Raw genomic sequence first — 18,303 nt, 5'->3', positions numbered from 1 at the left:
TCTTGTCTGTTAGGAAAAACTATTTATTAATGACTGCAAACCCAAGTATACAATTATGTGATGTGATTATTACAATGTGCTTCTTTCATAAAATCATAGAATCCTATTGTATTTTATATTAAATTATTTGTTTTAAAACTTCTCCACATTAAAAAAGAATGAAAATTTCTCTTGATCTTCTATGTTGAATGAATCAATTCTCTGTTTTAAATGGACTAAAGGTTAATTGCTCAAATCACTTCTGGAGTCCATTCATATCTTAGTCTTTTGTGTTATTATTCAAATTATACCAAAACATTAAATATTAACCCAGCCAGTGGCTATGAAATCCAGTTGAAACAATCAATCCTGGAGATAAGAATGTTAGGGTCATATTACAGCATTCTTTTGCAAAACAAGGAAAAATATTTAGTGCATGGAATGCAGAAAATTCTAACAAGATTTATTTACAACTGTTTGCTTTTCCTTTTTCAGGTTTACTAGAATAAATATTTGTGCAGCTGAAAGTGTTGCTGGTCACAGGTCCTTGATGGCTTCCCAGGGAAAATATGTAGTGGTAGCTTGAGTGTCAGGTTTGGGAGTAGAAGCTGGCCTATTACATAAGGTGTTCTCATTGTCTATGCATGGCTTCAGCTTTGTCTGCCTACACCCTTAGCACCTCACTGTGGCTGAATACACGCAACCTCCATGATGTACTCTTAAAGTTATCTTGGTGTCATATGCATACATTTCTCAGAATGCAAACTTAGGCAGGCAAACATGTAACTATTTTCCTAAAAGTGTATCTAAAATCTACCTTGAACCTCCTATTTCTATCACTGACAGGCAACTTCATCAGTCTTGGTCATTTGAAGTTAATACTTAGGTTTCTGCCCCTCCCATTTTCTCCCTACCGCAGCAAATAAGTCCTGAACAGACTTATTAGTGTCCAAGTGTTGGGGTAGAATGAGTGGGTGATGAACACATGGTGTACCTTCTCTTAAGAGGTAAGTCTTTGGATCCTGGCTCAGTTCCTGGTATACCCACTGCCAGGATTTCCCTTCACGTACTTCTCCATACAGAACTGACTTCAGTGTTGTTCTGTATCAGTCTGGGACCCACAAAAAACTCAGACAGTGGGTTCAGTTCCTCCTATGTCTAGCTGTGCCATGTCACCAGTACTGCTGTTCCATTATCACCGCAGCATGGAGCACAGAGGCAAGAGTGTTTCTTACCCAAGTCTCAGATGGACAGCAGGGCACGGTATATCTCTACTTGTATTAATGAGGATAAATTCAGTTTTGCTGTGGTGGCAAATGCTCCCCAAATCTCAGTGGCACAAAGGGACAAAGGTTTATTTCTCACTTGTATGTCACTCCTGGGTCAGGCATGGTACTGCTGGTTCTTGCCCTCTTCACTCTTGGGTCCAGGTTGATGGAACTGACTCTGTCTGGGACACTGCTGATATCAGAGCAGAGGAAGAGGGAACAGGGTGAACTTGGTTTTGGCTAGTAGCACAGCTCACACTTTATTGACCAAAGAAGTCAAATGGATAGGCAGAGAACTATAATTATTCCCCAGAAAAGGGGCAGCTTATGTTTTTAAATAATACAGTCTACCACACTAATCCTGGGTTCATAACCAAAGGGAAGGATCTATATTTCTCTAATAATTTAGCCTGAGGAATGGTGAGAAGTCAGCACCTTCATGCTCAAGGATATCAGTATTACTTTTCCTCTTCTTAAGTTCTCCTCTCCAGTCAAGGAGGACCTTATCTAGTCTTCAGGGAGGATGGTCTGGTTCTTCATCTGTTTTCTTTTAGTTGATTGCTTATGGGAAAATTTTTTATGTTCAGTTTCTTTCAGCATTTAGCCCTTTGAAGATTAAGAGCACCCAACTTTTGCAAATCATAAATCTGAGTCCAAGGGGCATCCTAGTTATTATGGTTTTATAATGTATTTTCATATCTGCTAAACCAATCTGATTACATGGACCACAGCCTTGTCTAACTCAATAAAACTATGAGCCATTCATGTAGGGCCATCCAAGATGGACAGGTGAAAGTAGAGAATCCTGAAAAAACGTGGTCCACTGGAGAAGGGAATGGCAAACCACTTCAGTATTCTTGCCTTGAGAACTCCATGAATGGTATGAAAAGGCAAAAAGAAAGGCAAAAAGATGAATTCCCCAAGTCAGTAGGTGCCAAATATGCTACTGGGAATCAGTGGAGAAATAACTCCAGAAAGAATGAAGGGATGGAACCAAAGCAAAGACAACATCCAGTTGCGGATGTGATTGGTGATGGAAGTAAAGTGTGATGCTGTAAAGAGCAATAATGCATAGGAACCTGGAATGTTAGGTCCATGAATCAAGGCAAATTGGAAGTGATCAAACAGGAGATGGCAAGAGTGAACATCAACATTTTAGGAATCAGCGAACTAAAATGGATTGGCATGGGTGAATTTAACTCAGATGATCATTATAACTACTATCATGGGCATGAATCCCTTAGAAGAAATGGAATAGTCATCATAGTCAACAAAAGAATCCGAAATGCAGTACTTGGATGCAATCTCAAAAGCGACAGAATGATCTCTGTTCGTTTCCAAGGCATACCATTCAATACCACAGTAATCCAAGTTTATGCCCCAACCAGTAATGCTGAAGAAGCTGAAGTTGAACGGTTCTATGAAGACGTACAAGACCTTCTAGAACTAGCACCAAAAAACATGTACTTTTCATTATAGGGGACTGGAATGCAAAAGTAGGAAGTCAAGAAATACCTGGAGGAACAGGCACATTTGACCTTGGAGTACAAAAATGAAGCAGGGCAAAGGCTAACAGAGTTTTGCCAAGAGAATGCACTGGTCATAACACACACCCTCTTGCAACAAGAGAAGACTCTATGCATGGACATCACCAGATGGTCAATGCTGAAATCAGATTGATTATATTCTTTGCAGCCAAAGATGGAGACGCTCTATACAGTCAGCAAAAACAAGACTGGGAGCTGACTGTGGCACAGACCATGAGCTCCTTATTACCAAATTCAGACTTAAATTGAAGAAAGCAGGGAAAACCACTAGACCATTCCGGTACGACCTAAATCAAATCCCTAAAATTACACAGTAGAAGTGACAAATAGATTCAAGGGATTAGATCTGATAGACAGAGTGCCTGAAGAACTATGAACAGAGGTTCGTTACATTGTACAGGAAGCAGAGATCAAGACCATCCCCAAGAACAAGAAATGCTAAAAGGCAAAATGGGTGTCTGAGGAGGCCTTACAAATAGCTGTGAATAAAAGAGAAGCGAAAGGCAAAGGAGAAAGAAAAGATATACCCATTTGAATGCAGAGTTCCACAGAATAGCAAAGAGAGATAAGAAAGTCTTCCTCAGCAATCAATGCAAAGAAATAGAGGAAAACAATATAATGGGAAAGTCTAGAGATCTCTTCAAGAAAATTAGATATACCAAGTGAAGATTTCATGCAAAGATGGGCACAATAAAGGACAGAAATGGTATAGACCTAACAGAAGCAGAAGATATTAAGAAAAGGTAGCAAGAATGCACAGAAAACTATATAAAAAAGATCTTCAAGACCCAGATAATCACAATGGTGTGATCACTCACCAAGAGCCAGACATCCTGAAATGTGAAGTCAAGTGGGCCTTAGGAAGCATCACTACGAACAAAGCTAGTGGAGGTGATGGAATTCCATTTGAGCTATTTCAAATCCTGAAAGACGATGCTGTGAAAGTGCTACATTTAATATGCCAGCAAATTTGGAAAACTCAGCAGTTGCCACAGGACTGGAAAAGGTCAGTTTTCATTCCAATCCCAAAGAAAGGGAATCCCAAAGAATGCTCAAACTACTGCACAATTGTACTCATCTCACACGGTAGTAAAGTGCTCAAAATTCTTCAAGCCAGGCTTCAACAGTATGTGAACTGTGAACTTCCAGATTCAGGTTGGATTTAGAAAAGGCAGAGGAACCAGAGATCAAATTGCCAACATCCGCTGGATCAGCGAAAAAGCAAGAGAGTTCCAGGAAAACATCTACGTCTACTTTATTGACTATGCCAAAGCCTCTGACTGTGTGGATCACAACAAACTGTGGAAATTCTGAAAGAGATGGGAATACCAGACGACCTGACCTGCCTTCTGAGAAATCTGTATGCAGGTCAGGAAGCAACAGTTAGAACTGGACATGGAACAACAGACAGGTTTCAAATAGGGAAAGTAGTACATCAAGACTATATATTGTCACCCTGCTTATTTAACTTACATGCAGAGTACATCATGAGAAATGCTGGGCTGGATGAAGCATAAGCTGGAATCAAGATCGCTGGGAGAAATGTCAATAACCTCAGATACACAGATGACACCACCCTTACGGGAGAAAGCAAAGAAGAACTAAAGAGCCTCTTGATGAAAGTGAAAGAGGAGAGTGAAAAAGTTGGCTTAAAACTCAATATTCAGAAAACTAAGATCATGGCATCTGGTCCCATCACTTCATGGGAAATAGATGGGGAAACAATGGAAACAGTGACAGACTTTATTTTTGGGGGCTCCAAAATCACTGCAGATGGTGACTGCTGCCATGAAATTAAAAGACGCTTGCTCCTTAGATGAAAAGTTATGACCAACCTAGACAGCATATTAAAAAGCAGAGACATTACTTTGCCAACAAAGGTTCATCTAGTCAAAGCTATGGTTTTTCCAGTAGTCATGTATGGATGTAAGAGATGGAATATAAAGAAAGCTGAGCAATGAAGAATTGATGCTTTTGAACTGTGGTGTTGGAGAAGACTCTTGAGAGTCCCTTGGACTGCAAGGAGATCCAACCAGTCCATCCTAAAGGAAATCAGTCCTGTATATTCATTGAAAGGACTGATGCTGAAGCTGATACTCCAATAATTTGGCCACCTGATGTGGAGAACTGACTCATTGGAAAAGATCCTGATGCTGGGAAAAATTGAAGGTGGAAGGATAAGGGGATGACAGGATGAGATGGCTGGATGGCATCACTGACTCAATGCACATGAGTTTGAGTAAACTACGGGAGTTGGTGATGGACAGGGAGGCACGGCATGCTGCAGTCCATGGAGTTGCAAAGAGTTGGACATGACTGAACAACTGAACTAAACTGCAAGCAAGATCCCCATTATGATTTTCAAAATTGGTCACTTGGTACAGGGATAAAAATATGCAGAAGTAAGTAGTGATGGGATCAAAATCTAAGAAGTACTGATATTTTTGAATGATTCATACATGTCATATGAGATGGTTTACTCAATTTAAATGAAGTTTAGATTAATGTTTATTTTTGGTATTTCGAACTATTCCTGTGACTTTCATTATGGCTTTCCACTTGAAGTTGCAGTTGAGAGAGACTCTACATGGCCATCACCTTCCTTGTGCCTTCTATCTTTTCTTTTGGTTTCTTTAGAAATGACCTTTTCTTCAGGCTTTCCTCAGAACCTTCCAGATCAGTTATTTCAGGTACCACTGACATCTCACTTTATAGCTGCCATTCCACTTCCTTATACCATTCACCTGCTTTAAGTATCAGCATTGCTAATTAGGGCAGATAAGCAAAATTGAAGGGTGATTCAGTTCAGATACTTCCCAAAGGTAAGAAAGACAAACCTATGAGCCCCTGCCCTATACTTGGAGGTCTGAGCTGAGCTGGGGGCTGAGGAACAGGAGCCTCTTTCCATAAGTCCTGAGAAGAAGAAGTCCTGCCCATGTGCCATTTGGCTTCTCATCATGGCAGCTGGCTGACCTGGTTTTAGTTTTGTTTGCTTATTTATTTATTTTGCAGCATTTCTTCCCTGCCAAGTAAATGCTGGCTGACACAAGCTCTCCAAGGTCGTAACTGTTCTTCCAGCCATCACTATTCCATTCTATCAAGTATTGTAGAATCCATCCCCTACACTGGCCTGCCTTTCCCCTCATAGAAACAATGTTATAAATCTTTGGGTCTCCAGGAACATAAACTAGACCAGTTTGTATACAGGAAGCTGATCGGTAAATGTTTGTTGAAAAAGTTTTGAATGATTTTCCAGCCAGTGATCTTTAAGGCAAAGCATATCCTCAGGCTTTGTGTTTACCATTTTTTGCTGTTAATTTTAATTTGGTTTTACTGACTAAAAAAAAATTTTTTTTTGGTAGAAAAGTGAGATACTGTAGGCCCCACAAGGATTTACAGAATCTGGTGGATAATCCCTCCACAAAACTAGAATTTAGAGCCACATTTGTCTCTTTACTTGCCCTTTGCGTCCTATCTCCTTTTTCCTGTTCCTGCCTATAGGTCAATAAACTAGCTGTTCTTCCTGCCCCATCCCCTCTGCATATCTTTCTCGCATCACTTCCTTGTCTTCTGCTCAGATTTATTAAAAACCATCTAGTTAGAATGTCTTTTTTCTTTTGCAACACAGTTCACCATCTTTCCTTCTCCTTTCTCCCTTTTAAGGATTCATACATCAAAGGTAATCACATCTGGGTCGACAAGAGCCCTGTTCCACTTTGCGTTGCTCCAGTCCAGGAAGTTCCCAAGTTACAACATAATGAGTTGCCAAAATCCCTTTGCTAATAAGTTGTTTGGAACTTGGAACAAATTTCCCAGCAAAAAGAAGGTTCTATGAGGTATTTACAGTTCCCAGTCCAGCCTGCAAGTTACTCACTCAACATACTACAGATTTATTGAGTCAAGCATTTGGTAAGTGCTGGTGGTTGAGAATTTTTATGTTTACCACACTGCCCTTCAGCACTGTTATTTGAGTTGAGCTGTTCACTCCCCTGGCCTCATTCTCATATATATCGTCTGTAAGAGTTTTGCTTGTTCTGGTAAACATGATCTTTAGCACTAACTGCAAGTTGTATCTCTCTATATACAATTCATCTGTAAGACACCACAGTTGTTTTCTGCACACCCAGAAGAAGCAACAATATTTTGGGCACATGTTGATGAACATATAACCCAATCTCTATGAAAGTTTGAAGCACACTAGGCCTACAGGATGAGATCCATTGCATAAAGAATAAAACATTATTATTTGCAGGGGGAGCAGAATTTCTTTAATGGTAAGAGGGAAGTTATCATCCAGATTGTTTCCTGGGATATGATTCCTAGTTAGCATACAAAAGGACCCAATATCAGCAGTGAATGATGAATGAATGGCAAAGGGTTACAGGAAGACTTCTCCTCTTCTGTCTGGGTTTCCCAAGGTTTTGAAGCATGAGGAGGAAGGACCTCAATTTACCGTATTTCCCTCCTGTGTGGTCACTGGGAAACCGCGACTCTCTGCATGTCTGTGCCTTTTTTGCTTTGCAGACTTTAGAGAGAACAAAGTCTTCATGACAAACATTGTTTTACTTTGCACCTTCCTTCTTTACCAAAGGTGGGTCAATGGAGGCTTTAAATTTCAGCTTTGAGAAACAGTATCCAAGACTCTTGACCCCAAGAGGCCCATAATTCTCTTACAAGAACTTTAAATATTTTTTGTTCCCTGTTGCAATAAACAGGTGCCTAGGAAAGGCCCCGAATCAAATATCTGTAAACACCCTTGGCCTCTGCGGCTGCCTGCTCCCTTAAAGGGCTTCGGGATTCGAGTTTTAGAGCAAGTGGCCAGCTGCCTCCCACGTGGGCTGTACTTTCCTGAAGCCACTTCAAAGGAATCTCTCCCCGCAGAATGAGGAGAGGTACAGGGGGACAGTGCTTTAATACAGGGCTCCAAGGTATGGCTCTGTAGGGCCTGTGGGTGCTAGGGGTCCTTCAATGAGTGCCATCTCCTCCTGGAGGCCGGTCGCACTCCTGAGGACCAGTCCCAGGCAGAAGGGCACCTGAAGAGCCCCGAGCGCCGATCCGTGCCTCGCCGGTGGGGGGCGCTCTCCCGTGGGAACAGTCGGGCCGAACGGAGCGGGGAGAGGCGGAGCAGGGCGGGACGCGGACCCCCCGCCCCCTGGGCCCCGCCCCTCGCTCTGCCAAACTTTGGGTTCCCAGGGAGTCTCAGCGGCCACTGGAGAGGAGGCGCGCCGCCGCCCGCCCGCCCGCCCGCCGCGTCCTCCGCCGCTGCTAGCGCCCGGCCCCGGTCGCCCGTCGCGCTCGGCCCCGAGGGCATGCGGCAGCAGCAGCGGTCCCGGTTCCCGGGCTCGGCGGCGCGGGCGAGCGTGAGCGGTGAGTGGGGCGCGGAGCTCGGGGAGGGTTCCCGGAGCTGCAGCCGGCCGGGCCGCGTGGGGAGGTCGGGGCTCATCTCTGCCGGGCCCAGCCCGCGGCTTTTTTGGGTTGCCTGGCGTCCAGCCCGGACCCCAAACCTATTCCACGTACCTTGGACAGACCTCTTTGGGCGACGTGGAGCACATCTTGCCCTTTCAGCCTTCCCTTTTTCCCGCTAGGAGTAAAAAGCCGTCGGGATGCGGAATCCGCGCTGCGTCCGTCCGTGCTCTGAGCTGGTGGGCTGGGCGCAGAGGAGCGGAGAGCCAGGCGCAGGTTCCGCTCTGCCTTTGCATAGGTCTCTCTTTCCCAAACTCGATCTTGCAGCCCTCGATGGTGAATACGAGGTTCTCCCGTAGAGCCCACAGATGTAACATTTTCCAGCCATCAACTCCTTCCGGGCTGGCGGTGTGTTAGGGAACAGTTCGAACCATGCGAGGTATCCAAAGATTTGGGAAATGGTTATTATGAATTCACTAGTAACTGTCAGAGGCAGTGCTTTGAGTAAGGGAAGGTCCTGACGGTCCCCCTCACCATCGGTAGACAAAAGCGCTTTGTTCTGTAGCAGTGTTACTTTATTGCTTTCCTTCAACAAGTTACAACTACCTAAACTTGCTTAGAAATTTCTCAAGCAAGTACTTTGAGGAGTGACTGTGCGTATTGGAAACAGTTTAGTTTTATTAAGGGAATCATTAAAACTGCCCCCAAAACATGTAGGTCATTTTTAAACGGCATTTTCCACGAAATGTTACTTATTACTGTCACTACTGTGCGTTTCTCCCCCCTCACTTCTTTGCTGCCCTGGGTATTACCTGGCTTTGGCATATTATTTTAGAAGTTAAGAGCTTCTTTCAGCTTCTCGCGGTTCCTACTTTTCTAAGTCAGAGAATAAAGTAAATGCCAGTCACAGGCGATCCCTCTCCACCAGTCGGTTACTATTTCATGCACTGCACAGCATGTCATCAATGCATGAACTTTTGTATTGCTAAGGAGAGTTATTGGGCTTTCCAGTGAACTACTTATCAGGGGTTGCTAACCCTACTTCTCATGAGAAATTGCATCCAATTTTGTGTGTTCTGATCCAGTGAATAGAATTTTCCTTTTTTTGAACAGAAACGATACAGTTAGAAACACACCACCTCTGCTCAATTAACACCATGCTTGTCCAAACAAAGTGGGCTGTTCTAAAAAAGACCAGCAAGCAACCCCTGCCAGTGAGGTTTCTATACTTGAGATAAGCTTCTGGAGGTGTCTCTTGTACCATTCGACTGTATGTATCATGTGGTGATATTCAGTCATCTGGATATAACTTATTCATTGCTATGTCAGTATAATACCAAGTGCGTGCATGTGTGTGAATACATGCTCAGTCATATCCGACTCTTTGCAGCTCCATTGACTGTTGCCTGCCAGGTTCCTCTGTCCATCCATGGGATTCTCCAGGCAAGAATACTGGAGTGGGTTGCCATTCCCTTCTCCAGGGGTTCCTCCCAACCCAGGGATCAAATCCATGTCTCTTACATCTTCTGCATTGGCAGGTGGGTTCTTTAACACCAGCACTACCTGGGAAGTCCATATGAGTACCAAGTACCTAAAAAACAGATTATTTGAACACATTTTTCAGGTTTTCTATTTTTGTCTTTAGAATTCAAAACTTTGTAGCTTTAACTCTAAGTAACACATTTCTAAAACTTACAAATGCATAAGTAGTAGTTACCATTCTCTTTATATTATTAGGTCAGGTCTAGTTAAATATCTAGGTTTCCCTGGTATCTCAGTGGTAGAATCTGTCTGCCCACACAGGAGACTTGGGTTCGATCCCTGGGTCAGGAAGAATCCCTGGAGAAGGAAATGGCAACCCACTGGGAAATCCTATGGACAGAGGAGCCTGGTGGGCTACAGTCCATGGGGTCACAAAGAGTTGAATAGGACTTAGTGACTAAAGAACAATTTACATATCTGGATGATTTACAAGATGTTTAATTGACTAGATCTACGTATATTTTCTACAAATGAAGACTAAAGCGAAAACATTTCAAACTGGGATAATTTTCCATTTATGTTTATCATAACCTATTTGAAAATCTACATGCTAATCCTCTCTCATTTTCCCAAAACTCATAGACACAGAGGAACCCTTGCACACATAGCTCCATAGCCAGTCAGCAGTCACGGCACACACCCTCAGAGTGGTGCACCCATGCCGGAGGCTGGCTGCCTCTCCCCCAGGTTTCTCATCTTGGAGCAGAAATCCACCATAATCTAAGCCTAGCGTCTGATTTCTTCTGGCTGTGGCTGGGGGAATCATTGTAACTCGAACGGGAATTGCTATAACTCAAATTACCCATTAGCCATTCTCTGTGAAGTATATATTAGTTCAAAATGCTTTGTGGACTGTGATTATACCCAACAGAGTGGTTAAGTCTGATTGCAAGGTTCTGCATGCCAGAGCCCAGGCCCAGGGCGTTATTACTGTGGTGTAAAGAGAAGAGCTGGGCTTTGCAGTAAGACCAGCCTTTGTTCCAGGCCAGGCTTTGCGACTATGAATACTTTGCTTCACCTCTCTAATTTCCTTGTCTGTAAAAATGAAGATTATATCCACCTCCCAAGATGAAAAGAGAAAGTACTTATTGGGGTCTCGATGTCCAGGAAGTACTCCTTAAATGTTGGCTGCCTCCTTTCCCTCCTAGATAAACCCTAAAATATTGACATTTCTGTAAACATGGTGCAAATGTACATTGTACTGGTGAGAGTGCAAAGAGAGATTCCCAAGTCCTGGGTGACTTAGAGATGGTCTTCTCACTTTTCTCACTCATTTTCCTGCTTCCTCGCCATGGCCCTTTTACTCTTCTGTCCATCGCTTCTCCTGAAGGTACTGAGCTGCCCCCTCTCTGACTTCTGTCCCTCATCCTGGATTCTTTCTGTATGTGGAGGAGTCCCCTGGAACTTAGTCCTGCCGTGGCTGGGAAAGGTGGAGGTGAGGGGTGCAGAGCTGAGTGAAAGCCCCAAGAGCTTGTGCCCTTGCAGTGCTGCGTTAGAGAGGCAATTTGGTGTACAGGGGTCTGAGTTCTAATCCCAGCCACACTGGCGTGAACTCTTGTGTCCTTGAATAAATTGTGTATCATCTTTGAATCAGTTTTCTCATTTGCACAATGGGGATAATAATTCCTTTTCTAGCTACCTGCATTGGTTGTGTTGGGTCCCATTAAATCAGGTATGCAGAAGAGCTTTGTGCTCGGCCAGGGTCACATAGTGGAGAAGGCAGTGGCACCCCACTCCAGTACTCTTGCCTGGAAAATCCCACGGACAGAGGAGCCTGGAAGGCTGCAGTCCATGGGGTTGCTGAGGGTCAGACGTGACTGAGTGACTTCACTTTCACTTTTCACTTTCATGCATTGGAGAAGGAAATGGTAACCCACTTCAGTGTTCTTGCCTGGAGAATCCCTGGGACGGAGGAGCCTGGTGGGCTGCCGTCTATGGGGTCACACAGAGTCGGACATGACTGAAGTTGCTTAGCAGTAGCAGGGTCACATAAATGTTGGAATTAAAGACGCAGGGCCTCCAGATATGGGGCAGACAGGCTGTAGGGCTGGGAGGATCTCCACATGGGTGTTGGACGTGCTGAGTGAACTTGCTGCCTCCTCAAGGAAATCCTGCCAAAGGCTGTGAGATTGCCCTGTGGGAAATATAAGAGGAAGAGAAATTTCAGGACCAAGATTACCTAACATTGTGTGATCGAAGGCTCAGGGCAAAGGTCCAAAGAAGTTTTCATTCCATCGTAGAATTACCTGTGCTGTCTGCTCATCTCAGTTCTTAGTAGATAGAAACATAGAGTTAACTAACCAGCCAGTGAGTCAGAGCAGAGTGGTATTGGCGATCATCAGACATTAAATTGGGGTGCCCACGGCAGATGGTGACTGCAGCTATGAAATTAAAAGACGCTTACTCCTTGGAAGAAAAGTTATGACCAACCTAGATAGCATATTCAAAAGCAGAGATATTACTTTGCCGACTAAGATCTGTCTAGTCAAGGCTATATGGTTTTTCCTGTGGTCATGTATGGATGTGAGAGTTGGACTGTGAAGAAGGCTGAGCGCTGAAGAATTGATGCTTTTGAACTGTGGTGTTGGAGAAGACTCTTGAGAGTCCCTTGGACTGCAAGGAGATCCAACCAGTCCATTCTGAAGGAGATCAGCCCTGGGATTTCTTTGGAAGGAATGAATGATGCTAAAGCTGAAACTCCAGTACTTTGGCCACCTGATGTGAAGAGTTGACTCATTGGAAAAGACTCTGATGCTGGGAGGGATTGGGGGCAGGAAGAGAAGGGGACGACTGAGGATGAGATGGCTAGGTGGCATCACGGACTCAATGGACGTGAGTCTGAGTGAACTCCGGGAGTTGGTGATGGACATGGAGGCCTGGCATGCTGCGATTCATGGGGTCGCAAAGAGTTGGACACGACTGAGCAACTGAACTGAACTGATCCTGTCCCTGGGCTTCCCAGGTAGCACTAGTGGTGAAGGACCAGCCGGCCAATGAAGGAGACAGAAGAGATGTGGGTTGATCCCTGGGCCAGGAGGATTGTCTGGAGAAGGGCGTGGCAACCCACTCCAGTATTCTCGCCTGGAGAATCCCATGGACAGAGGAACCTGGTGGGCTACAGTCCATGGGGCCGCAAAGAGTTGGACACTACTGATGCAACTTAGCATGCGTGCACAAGCCATCCTCACTGGCCTGTGCCTACTTGGTAACTTGAGTCTCAAAGGCTTACTCTGCAAAGCACTAAACTGACTCTTCCCTCTCCAGGCTGATGTCTTCATCCTTATTGCTCTTCATCTCCTGGCCTGGCCTCTGTGGCCCCAACCCCTAGCCTCTTGTCCCATCTGCCTACTGCCTTGAACTTCCCTGCTCCCGTGGACCTTGCCTCCCATCCTCAGATGTGAATTATTCAGACAGCCAAGTCTGGGCCAGACTGAGTGTCGCTCTGAAAAGCAACCTGCCCCACCCCTTGCTAACGATGTTAGTCAGCCCCTGAACTTACTCATCAGCTATCCTGTGTCTTTATTGTTCCCTGAATGTTTGGCTGGAGGACCTACAAGCCCTGGTTGATTCAGCCTTGTGCAGCCTGATATGGTATCATCAAGGTGGCTTGGCAGGTGGCAGGGATGGGTTGGAGGGCATTTTATCTCCTCCATAAGTGCCGCTAGTTTGCCCAAAGGCTCTCCAAGCAAATATGCAATCTGAATAAAAGCAGTGTGCTTGCTTTGTAAATGCACCTTTAAGGTAAGTCCCCTGGGCTCCCCTTTCAGTCATGCTGCCTCCAGACCCCTCTTTTTCAGAAAGGCTTGAGCTGTCCCCAGTTGGACTCAGAGCATGTAAATCAAAGGTGGGCAGTAGAGTCCATCACAGATGTTCACTTCCCAAAGAGAGCTGGAATCCAATGTTAAGGCTCAGAGCCCTTGTTATCTTCAACTAGTTATTGAAGATCAAAGCAAGACATTGGGTATAGAACATCCCTGAATAATTTGCCTCCTGCCCTGGTTGATTTCTAATAGGTCAATCCTTTGAATAGGAGCCCTTTCCCTGAACTAAACTGTCACATGGGTCTGGCAAGGAGGAAATAAGTATAATCTTTTTCTATATCCCCATGGTATTAGGCGGAGAAGGCAATGGCACCCAACTCCAGTATTCTTGCCTGGATAATCCCAGGGACGGAGGAGCCAGGTGGCCTGCTGTCTGTGGGGTCACACAGAGTCGGACACGACTGAAGCAACTTAGCAGCAGCAGCACGGCCTTAGGATTAGTCAGCGTTCTCCAGAGAATGGAACCAATGGGATAGCTATTTATAAGAGGATGTTTGTTTTAAGAATTGACTTAGGGTCATGGAGGCTGAGAAGTCACACAGTCTTGCCATCTGCAAGCTGAAGAACCAGCAAAGTAGTGTAATTCAGTCTGAGTCTGAAGGCCTGGGAATAGAAGCTCTGATGTCTGAGGACAGGAGGAGATGTTATCCCAGCTCAGACAACAGGGAATAGTGGCTCTTCTGCCTCCTTTTTGCTCTATTCAGTCTCTCAGCAGACTGGATGATACTCAACCATGTTGCTTGAGGATCATCTTCTTTACTGAGTCAGCAGATCCAAATGCTAATCTCTTCTAGAACCACCCTCACAGCACACTTACCAGCTACCTGGGCATCCCTTAACCCAGTCGAGTTGCACATAACAATAATCCTTGTACCACCAAACCAGGAAGTTGCCATTGTTACAACAGTACCATCCAGTCCACAAAGCCCACCCATATTTCATCAAGAGTCCCCCAGATGTCTCTTTTTCTCCTGCCTGATTTGGGATTCATGTTAAATTTGTCATGTTGTTTTCTAGACTAGTTCCTCAGACTTTCCCTTTCCTAAAGCCCTTGCAGTTACACAGGTCTTCCATACAGTAGATGGCTCTCAACCTGGGTCTGGCAGGCGTTTCTTCCCAACCAGACTTGAGCATATGTTCTTGGCAGGATGCTCTGCTCTTCTCAGCACATCACATCAGAAGGTACACAATATCAGCCTATCCACCACTGGAATTTTGGCCCTAATCACCTGATTATGTTGGTGTCTGCCACATCTCCCCACCTTCAATTCACCATTTTTCCCTTTGAAACATATTGGTGTTTGTGGAGAGATGTTCCGAGATTATTCTAATAGCCTATTCCTCATTAAACCTCTACCTAAAGCCTTATTGGGATTCCCTGATTGCTCAGTTGGTAAGAATCTGCCTGCAACGCGGGAGACCCCACTTTGATCTCTGGGTCAGGAAGATCCACTGGAGAAGGGATAGGCTACCCACTCCAATATTCTTCGGCTTCCCTTGTGGCTCAGCTTGTAAAGAATCTACCTGCAATGTGGGAGACCTGGGTTCAATCCCTGGATTGGGAAGATCCCCTGAAGAAGAGAAAGACTACCCACTCTAGTATTCTGGCTTGGAGAATTCCATGGACTGTAAAGTTCATGGGGTTGACGAACAGTCAGACGTGACTTTTTATTCTTCCCTGCCGACTTCTGCCTGAATCAGCTACCTCTCTGAAGGTTGCCAAACGGCGATTCTTTAGTTCCATCACTGCTTTCACATTTGTTAGTTGGCATTCTATTATAAGGAAGAACTTTCTTTCTCCTTCATGCGTTTACTCATTATATTAGGATGTATTCGTGGATTCCTTTTGAATACAATGTGTTGAGATCTCTTACTCTCATTACGTATTTTGATGCTCAAATTGTTCTCAGTTTGACCAGTTGAGAGTTCCTCTGAACTGGCTCCTTTGTCCTTTTGGCATCCTTATCATTCACTGAGCATTTTAAAGTTTTCTGTCATCTCGAGATAGCCCAGGCTTATCTTGTACTTTCCCTGACCTGGTTAGTCATCCTTTTTGGTAGAGAACAGTATTTAGAAAACAAGATATGGAAGGTTGGTGTGCCTGTTGTTACTGGGGTATTGTTGCTTTAGATTTCTCAGAGGACAAAACTAGGAAATATATGTATAGATACATATACATTTATATGTTATCTACATAAGGCCATACATTATAAAATCATGAGTTCATGCTGCTGCTAAGTCGCTTCAGTTGTGTCCGACTCTGTGCGACCCCATAGACAGGGGCTCACTGTCTTTGGGATTCTCCAGGCAAGAACACTGGAGTGGGTTGCCATTTCCTTCTCCAGTGCATGAAAGTGAAAAGTGAAAGTGAAGTTGCTCAGTCGTGCCCGACTCTTAGCGACCCCATGGACTGCAGCCTACCAGGCTCCTCCGTCCATGGGATTTTCCAGACAAGAATACTGGAGTGGGGTGCCATTGCCTTCTCTGGAGTTCATACTAAGACCTCCAATTCCAATCCAACACCCAAGGATCTTTCTAGTCTTACCTGTTTATATATTTCTACGTATCATCTCTGGCAGTTAGAAACTTGACTCCCCTTACCTTCAGTATTTTTACTTATTTGTTCAAAGTAGCTCATCTCTCAGCCACAAAGGCCATCCTGCTTCCCCTGCGTCCCCCTCTCTTCCCACCGCTGCCTGTCTTTGACTGCCAGGCCTGTTAGCTCAGGCATGTGTGCAGCTTTATTATCAGCCTCCAATCCCTCCAGCTCCCTATGTGTTTCCCCAACTATAGCCCATTCTTCCTTGCAACTCCCCAGATTCCCTTTCATCATAACTGCATTCTCAGCCACCTGCTGGCCCATCAGTTCTGGGGAGGGAAGAAAGGAGAAGGCAGAGGAAGACAGAAGATGGGAATGATAGAAAGCAAAAAGAGAAATAGTATATACATTTTTTAAAGTTTCCATGGGTTGATACTAGATCATCACTAGCCTTTCTTAGTTAAGTTCTAGTCTAACTTCTGTAGTCAGATAATTGGTGTCTGTGGCCTAGTTCAGCTGATAAACTCTGTTGAGTTGATGGGGAAGGTAAAATTCCTTAGGAGAAACTGTTTCTTAAATTGTATCATTCAACATGTAAGAAGTAAACTGGGTTGCTTGCTCTTCTGAGTTTTCTCTGAAGCAGGCAGACTAACTAATCATTGCTATTTTCTATCTTGTATTTAGAGTTTTAGCCAGTAATTTTCATTTGATAATGGATTTTCCCCATAAACTCTTGTCAAAAATTCCAAATAGAGATACATTTACAAATTTTTATTGACATTTACCACAATCATATTATATTACTCTAGAATCACTAAATGTTTGCAAAAGGCATTAATGTCATTATGGAGAACAAATCTGCATATTTTATTTCTCCTGGGGTTAGGGGATTAACTACTGATAAAAAGAGGCTCCAGTGGTCAGTGTGATGAAAAGAGCCCTGGGCTCGAAGGATGAGAGCTGGTCAGAGTGAATCAGTGTCTCCTAGTTTTACTTTTCTCCTCTGTGAGAGGGAGAAAGCTATACTGCTCATCTCACCATGGGCTCAATGGGAAAAGAGACATGAACTCACCTCGAAAACTGCTCATTGGTCTTTTAATGAATATGTTTTGATGGGTTACTCCAAGATCCAAAGTGGTAGCGGAAGTGTAGTAAAATTATTAGAAGATTAAGCATGGGGTCTAATTTCATCAGGTGAAGATTAAACACCCAGCTGGCTAAACTCCATTTATACTTTTTCTCTAGGGCTGCATGTTTCCAACTGGTAGTGGGAAACACCAGTTAGCGACCCTGGACAGGGTGGTAGAGGGGAGACGTCTTGAGGTTGTAGTGCCAGTGACCCACCCAGCCTGAGGGAGGGATTTCCTCCTCTGATCTTCCCTCCCTGGTAGTCTCTCTTGGGATCCCCCGCCCCCACCTGTTGGGAACAGACCTGCCCTGTTTCTTTACTGGATTTGTCTGACTCCTCTGGACCTGGAAGTGGGTTGAGAACTTTACACTGGCTGTTTCATTCACTTTGTCCCAATAACCCAATAACCTGGCAAGTTAGTCTTGTCTCACTTTCATAACAGAGAAAATTGAGGCTCAAAGAGGGTAAGTAACCGTCCTCATGTGTGCGTGCTCAGTTATGTCTGCCTCTCTGTGATCCCATGGAATGCAGCCCACCAGGCTCCTCTGTCCATGGGATTTCCCAGGCAAGAATACTGGCGTGGGTTGCCATTCCTTCTGCAGGGGATCTTCCTGACCCGGGGGTGGAAACCACGGTCTAGTGCTACCTGGGAGGCCCAACTGTCCTCAGGCCCCACTGACCATAACAATACAGCCTCTGTGTCAGAGACTATTCTGAATGCCTCATTAAATCTCCCAGTAGTCTTAGGAAGAGGGTACTGTTGTTATCCCCATTTTATAGATGACAAAATTAGGGCACAAGCAAGGCTTTGCCCTTGGTAAGCAAGGTTTTGGGTTACCTGTTGGCGCAGTGGTAAAGAATCTGGCCACCAGCGCAAGAGACACAGGTTGGATCCCTGGTCCAGGAAGATCCCCTGGAAGGAAATGGCAACCCACTCCAGTATTCCTGCCTGGGAAATCCCATGGACGGAGGAGCCTGTCAGGCTATAGTCCATGGTGTCACAAAGAGTCTGATACAGCTGAGCAACTAAACAACCACAAAAGCAAAGCTTTACATTCAGGCCAGTTATCACCAG

At 44.6% G+C, this 18,303-nt stretch overlaps 1 protein-coding gene and 1 long non-coding RNA gene across 2 annotated transcripts in view; one reads left to right on the top strand and one right to left on the bottom strand.

Moving 5' to 3' along the window:
* The window catches only part of LOC132659342 (uncharacterized), a 39,721-nt gene extending 31,278 nt beyond the window's left edge, over window positions 1-8,443 (bottom strand). Inside the window, exon 1 of the long non-coding RNA XR_009599660.1 lies at window positions 8,312-8,443. This is a non-coding gene — a long non-coding RNA (uncharacterized LOC132659342). The remainder of the gene's footprint in view (window positions 1-8,311) is intronic.
* Window positions 7,986-18,303, top strand: part of LPAR3 (lysophosphatidic acid receptor 3) — an 84,171-nt gene continuing 73,853 nt past the window's right edge. Inside the window, exon 1 of the mRNA XM_012174922.4 lies at window positions 7,986-8,161. The gene's annotated coding sequence lies outside the window, so the exon portion shown is untranslated. The remainder of the gene's footprint in view (window positions 8,162-18,303) is intronic.

This window comes from Ovis aries, chromosome 1, assembly GCF_016772045.2.
Source record: "Ovis aries strain OAR_USU_Benz2616 breed Rambouillet chromosome 1, ARS-UI_Ramb_v3.0, whole genome shotgun sequence".
NCBI classification, from domain to species: Eukaryota; Metazoa; Chordata; class Mammalia; order Artiodactyla; family Bovidae; genus Ovis; species Ovis aries.
Note: the sequence above shows the minus strand (reverse complement) of the source record. Positions and strands in the feature narration are given on the sequence as shown.